The sequence below is a fragment of the Scatophagus argus genome, chromosome 21, assembly GCF_020382885.2.
Source record: "Scatophagus argus isolate fScaArg1 chromosome 21, fScaArg1.pri, whole genome shotgun sequence".
NCBI lineage: Eukaryota > Metazoa > Chordata > Actinopteri > Scatophagidae > Scatophagus > Scatophagus argus.
Window position 1 is genome coordinate 6,129,293 of NC_058513.1, and position 6,795 is coordinate 6,136,087.

Consider the following 6,795-nt stretch of genomic DNA (forward strand, 5'->3'; position numbering starts at 1 on the left):
TCACACCAAGCATATCTGAAGCAATTTAATCAAAATCTGGCACGTTACCTCCCCTGGATCACATTTTTGTTAAGATGATGTCATTCAAGGAATAAAAGGACATTTACTTTTTTTTTTTTTCAACACAGGTTCCTGAGTTGAAAAGGGAGTGATCATGTTTCGAGCATACGCACCTAACCTAAAAATGTAAAAAGTCCACTTTCCCACCAAAGAAAACCAACACACTGTGGGTGTAATCACACTCTATTTGATATACTATAAACCATAAATGCCTTTGTTGGAAAATCCCCACCATTCCTGGTTTAGTTTTTCAAACCCCAACCCCTCTGTGCTCCGCCCTCCACCCTTCACCACCTCTTGCTCCAGTCCCCATCACTCCACACTCACATGCAACCGAGTGCATACATCCATACTGTAGATGTGGATCTCTTGCATTTGTCAAACTGGGATGCGATGCTGATTAGTTTCCTGGCAGGAATGCTTCCACCCACACTAGGAGTTAAAACTGGGTTCCTCCTGAAGGGCCCGACAGTCGGTGGAGAGCTGTAGCCACCACTGTTTGTTTGCTCTGTGTCCTAATTTCCGTGAATTCTGACCTGACAGGAAGCTTGGAGGGGAGACGGGACAATGGGCTATTGTAAGACTCCACTTTATATCCATGCAAGGCTAAAACAGGAAAACGCACTAAGTCGGGCACACGCATGTACACACCCTAACCTGCACAAACACAAACTTGACTGTGTTCCCTGTCCTATCTCTTAAACATGCACACAGACGTTCTTATGAAGATATTGACTGCACAATTTTAACCCGTCCTAATCTTATCTTAATGTACAGCCAAACTTCAACGCTAAGGCTAAGTGTAATCAAAACCTTCACTTTAAGGCCCCAACAGCGACCATATGTTGACTGAACGTCTCATTGGCAGACTAGATATGTACATCACATCAGAGGCAGCTAATAGTGATGTCACGGTGCACCATGTGACAGATCTTGCTACAATCTAACAGTTTCACTTTTTGTGGATGTATACCCACAACTACTGATTATTATGGGCAACCTGAAAAGGCCTGCTGTCGGTGAGGTTTTTGGCCAGTTTGAGTGGCACAGACTTGATTTAGTTTTTACATTCTGCTGAGTCTCTGCAAAGAACACTGTGGACTGATAGATAAATCCCCATGAAAGAGGAGAAATAATTTATTGTATTTTGGATCAGCAGTACATCAGACTAGATCTTCCTCACACTGCCACACACACAAAGCACACACACACAAACATTTTTCCAGCAAGGGTTCCTGTCCGCCATGTGCATGTGTCAGCCTGTGACCTCGGCCATGTCACCCCTCAGGTCACCTGGGAGACCTGAGATCTGAGGCCGAATGATCTATGGATTCACACAGGCTTTCAAAAGACGCAAAGGAAGGGAAAATGTAGAGGAAGGGAGGCTATTTACAGGCTGGAGGTATGTGGCAGAGCAATGCTGTTTTCTGTGCTCTGTGTGTGTGTGTGTGTGTGGATGAGAGTATGGATTCTCTCACCGAGGCCTGTGAATCTGAAGGTGTGATAACAGAGACTCTTATATAAACTGTACTACGTGTTTACTCAGTTAATCCATTGGATGGCGACGTCCAAGGCCCTGATAGGCGAGAGGTCAGGACACGAGTGTGTATCTGTCTGTGTCTGTGTGAGGAATGTGAATGTCTGACCTTTGTGCTCTTTGCGAATGGATGATTGACCTGGAAGACTAACTCATGTGTGCTGGCTTCCCTCACGTGCACACACACTTCAGACATGTTTGTGTTCTAAAGCCTGAACAAAACACCCTAAACAAAAAACATGCACTACATGCTCTCTGAGTGTTTTGACACATTTGTCAACAAGTGGATGCTGATCTAAAGCAGTATGAGTTGGGTGGCAGTGTCAGGGTGATTTCACTAACCTCACTGTAATTAGTTCTGAGTATGTTTGGTTCAGTGGCATCTAAATGACAGAGTGAGTGAAGCATCAGCAGCAAGGATCCAAGCGTGAAAATAGTGTGTGCGGACAGTCTGCTGCTGCTTTAAGTTTCTATTTCGGTATGATGACAGTATGTAAACAGGTTTAAGAGCAGGGGTTTATTTTGTTACACCCTTGGTGTTGATTATTGCTAGGATGGTATTTCTGTTTAAGAAAAATACAAGCAACTAATGTTTTTAAACTAACAAGGTAGAAATGACTTGCTCCAAGAGCTCTCAACAGCTGATATAGCTAACATGTATACTAACTGTGCTTATTTGCACATATCCAGCATACACAGATAAACATTCATCTGAAGTCATGTTCGTGTGCACCTGATAATGTACAGTAAGTCCAAAACTCACTCTTCTTTGACTCCCTTTTTTGTGACTCTTAAATTGCTTAACGTTCCCCTATGTTCACCAGCTAGCTGCTGTCTTTGTCTGACTACTGGTTAGTGCTGAGCTGGTGGTGGGAGCTTCACAGACAGTAGCCTGCTGCTGCAGGAAATAAGGGTGATGAGAGTTTTGAGAGTCAACAGAACAGTACGTGAATGGGAACTGCAGTCGGGCGATAACTCTACAGGTGTCCGCTTTACATTACAAATAGTCAATTTATCCATTGGTGATATGATACTGCTGGATTATAGCAGCTTCAGTGCAGAGGAGGAGGATAACACAGAAAAGCACATATACATAGCACATACTTGTGATATAATTGTTTATTTATTTATTGTGTAACCTTTAGGAAAAACAGTGACGGTGGACACATGGTATGTGCTCCTTCTTGACCACTGAAGAAGCTCTTGAGTCAGAAGAAGAGACATAATCAAAGCTGATGCAAATTGTGGTTGTCCTACATTGTGGACTAATGAGGAAACAATAGAAAAATGTTGGGAATACAGTGTTTATGCAAGTATGTTTGTATTTCACCAGTGACTATTGAAAACTGGTTTAAGGTGTCCATGAAAATGCAGCCCTTAACTCAGTTTTTTTCAGAGGTTTTTCATTTTCCTTGACGTGTTTATACAGTGCAGTAAAAAGGCATCAACATGCAGAAACAAAAGTGAGTAAGAAGAGGTACCAGCGAGATGACTTCAGCAGCAAAGATTTCTGATATTCTTTCATGTACTGCTCGTCAACCCCAACTTTCTTTTCTCTGCTCTTTGCGTCCTTTCTCTTTTTCTCATCTTTTTCTTGCTCTGCTGCTGTCTCCTTGTGGCCCGATGCCCAGCCACCACTGGGTAGCATTCCTCACCACGAGCCAATGGGAAGAGAGGGATCGGAGGAGTGGGGGAGAAGAAGAGAAAGACAAATGGAAGGAATGAGAGAGAGAGAAAACCACAGAGGGTCTCCTTATATAGAGTGTGATGTTATATATTTGTGACCTTGCTGTGGGGGCGAGGAGCAATTTCTTCTCCAAACTGTTCGTCGCTTTCCAGCTTTTTGCCCGCTGGTCATAAACCTTCCTTTTCAGCCCTTCTGTTTATAGTCACATCCACTCACTCTTAAACAGCCGCTCACTCGTTACAACACTCTCACTCAAGCCACAGTTTGACCACGCGGGGATCCATTTAAATACACATAGCATACAAACACACACAGCCTTCCTTTTCTTCACACTGGAAAATGTAATACTATATCTTGAAGGTAAGTTATGATGCCTTCGCTGCCGCTGAGGTGCAAAAATAAAAGATTTGCTGAGAAAGCAGAATGGACTCCACCCTGCCCTTCAGCTCTTATTTCTCCAGAGCACTTCAGTTCGTGTGTGTATGTGAGTTGTGAGACTTGTAGGAGCATGTGTTTGCAGGGAATACAGAGGACTGTGTGTATGTGTGTGTGTGGCATCTCCTCTGGGAACTGCTGGCAGATGTAGCAGTCAGACTGTGGGTACAGAGGGATGGATAAAGTTTGGCTCAGCCTGCAACTCAAGACACACTTGAACAGAGGAGCCACGCATGCAGTCCTTTTTCTTTCATTTGCTGTTTTTCAGAAAGATAATATCTTTCTCTTTCTCTCTGCAGTTGTCTTTACTGGTTAATAAACATGAATCTTCATCTCGCTAGGGTCAACATGCTCAAATCAGATGTTTCATTTACATGAATACTGAGCTTGTCAGTCAAATCCCTTTTGAATGGACACTGACAGATTTAAAAATCGCTCTTACACCAGGGTTCTTTTGCAGTTACCATGAGATTTTGATGAAAAATATATCCATTTGCTTGTGTTAAGTAGGAAAATGAAATTTCAAGTTGGTGTGAGGTAGCAGCTAAGCAGACATGGACATGTACAACTGAAAGTGTATCAGATCTAGTTGGCGAGTGAGCAAAGAAGCTAGAAAATGAATAAATGTTCAAAACACCGTGACACCCAAACGTGACTGAACCTTCTGACAAAACACAAAATGAAACAAGGTCCTACTTGAAGTAATAGTTTGACATTTTGGGATACACGCTGTGCTGGTCAATGATAATAATAATAAGCAAAATATTTAATGCACTAACTGGCATGAAATATATAATCAGATCATACTTTTTCATAATAGTAATTTGTTCAGTGTCGTTTGGTTTACATTTAGTGTAATACTTTACTAATGTTGTTAATTTTGGGCAGAGAAAGGCTAGATGTTTTCCCAGTCTTTGGGCTAAGCTAAGCTAACCAACTGCTGTCAGTAGCTTGATTTTTTTCATACAGACATGGGAGTGGTATCAGTCTTCTCATTTAACTCTTGGCAAGAGGGCAAATCAGCCTATTTCCCAAAATGTCACACTATTCCCATGACAATGTGAGGTGTTGTTGATGCAGTCATACTCAAGCCGAGATGATACAGTGTAGAGTCACGTCAGACAGAAAAAGACTGTGTCTGTAGCATACTCACACTGTCTTTTGTTGTAAAAATGTGTTTAGCAAACAATCCAATCAATCACTGGTACTTCTTTGAAAGTCTTTTGTACACTTTTACATATCATTCATATTCACGTTCAGTTATTTAATCAAAAGCATGTCATGAAGACAATGCTCCACTCTAATACAGTGTAAGTGACTCAAGCTGTTCTGCTGCACCACTTGTTTGAAGTGAGTATGAGGACTTGGTGGATTATGAAACAATGGCATTTTTATATTCCTGTAAATAAACGGTTGCATATTTATAATGAGCAGCCCAAGGGTCACTGAGGTCGGTTTGTGACCTGAAGATTAGCAATTAAAATCCACACATGGACTATGCCTGCTTTGAGAGCACATCACCCAACCCTTTGCCTCGTCACACGCCTGACCAAAACCCTGCAACTGCGCCAGTGGAGCAATTCAGTGGAAGAGTGTGGTTTGACTGAGCAATGAAAGTGCATGCCTCTCAGCTAAAATAAATGAGGATAGAATGGGAAATCGAGGAAGTGAAAACCAAAGGTGAAGGATTAGTTTGTGCATGCTTATTGATAAAGTTAAATAAGTGTTTGCACAAACTGCAGAACAAAGGATACAAAGTAACAGTCTGTTTCAGATTTGGTGCAAATGTTGTGGAATTCACTTAAAAGGCAAGGTAAAAGTATCAGTTCCCATGTAAGAGGCAGGACTATCAGTAAATGTCTTACTGACGAAGATGTCATATGTCATCTGATAGGGGGTCTTTTCAGCTCACTGGCTTTATAGCTTATGAATTCAAGCAAACTGAAGAGCACGCCAGTGCAATTTTAATAACCCCATTACTCCTTACCCCTCCCCCTTTGAGCCACTGGGGACAAACACAGAGACAATGTCTTTCCAACTTCTCTTTGGCAGCATTAAGAGGTACATGTCCCTTTCCCACAGCAGCTATCAGTCTGATGGAAACCAAGTCCAGTGAGAGATCATCAGTTGGCTATTCACAAGACACTGAAACAGTCCAACCTAAGATATCTGGAAGTGTTTACAAAGTTGTATAATTAGATGAGTGGCTTTAGGCTGCAGTGGAAAATATTCACAGCATAATGTAATGACAGAGAAAGAGGAGAAGAAACGGCTGGATGAATGCTCACTAAAAAGGGGCACAGAGTGCACCAGAACCAGCTAATACCACACATCTTAAGATAATTAGAGAATGGAAAGGCATTTTTATATTCCCATCGGTGTTTTCCCCCTCATACCTCTTCCAGTCAATGATTAATTTAGAGTTCAGGAATGTGCGTTCACTGTTTAGTCTTCAGCTTCCCTGGGTTGTAACCCTTGACCCAAATGGATCACCAGAACACCTCTGAAAACTATCAGACATCTGCTTGTCTAAACTATAAAGCATACATGTACCAGGACCAACCTCCTCATTATTCAAACTCCATCCTTTCCTCCATCAGAACCCACACTGCACTAACAGGAGACTTCTTTTTCATCAGCGCAGACTCTAACAGGCTGGACAGGCATTTCCTGTGGGTGGGACATGAGAGCAGAGACATTCTTGGGCCAGGCACCTCCACTTCCTGTCTCTGTTAACAGCACACTGAAAGACACACTGTCTGGACCTGCTCTTATTTTATACTTTTTTTGACCCTCTTATCCTGTAGATTAAGTTCAAATTCCAAGATTACTAATGTTGCATGTAAACAATACTGAGAAGTGCAAGGTCAAACTCTCAGTGCTCAGATAACATCAGGAACAAAACAGATCGAGACAGAAACATGCTAGGAAAAGATAGGAGCATTATACATAAAAGCACACCAGAAGAGTTGAAAAGCGTGTTATAGAGCAGATTAAAAGTTTGTCAGGGAGTGATTGTGCGTTTAGGTTCATTGGAATAGGTGTGACAATCAATCTGTCCTCTCAAGGGCCAACA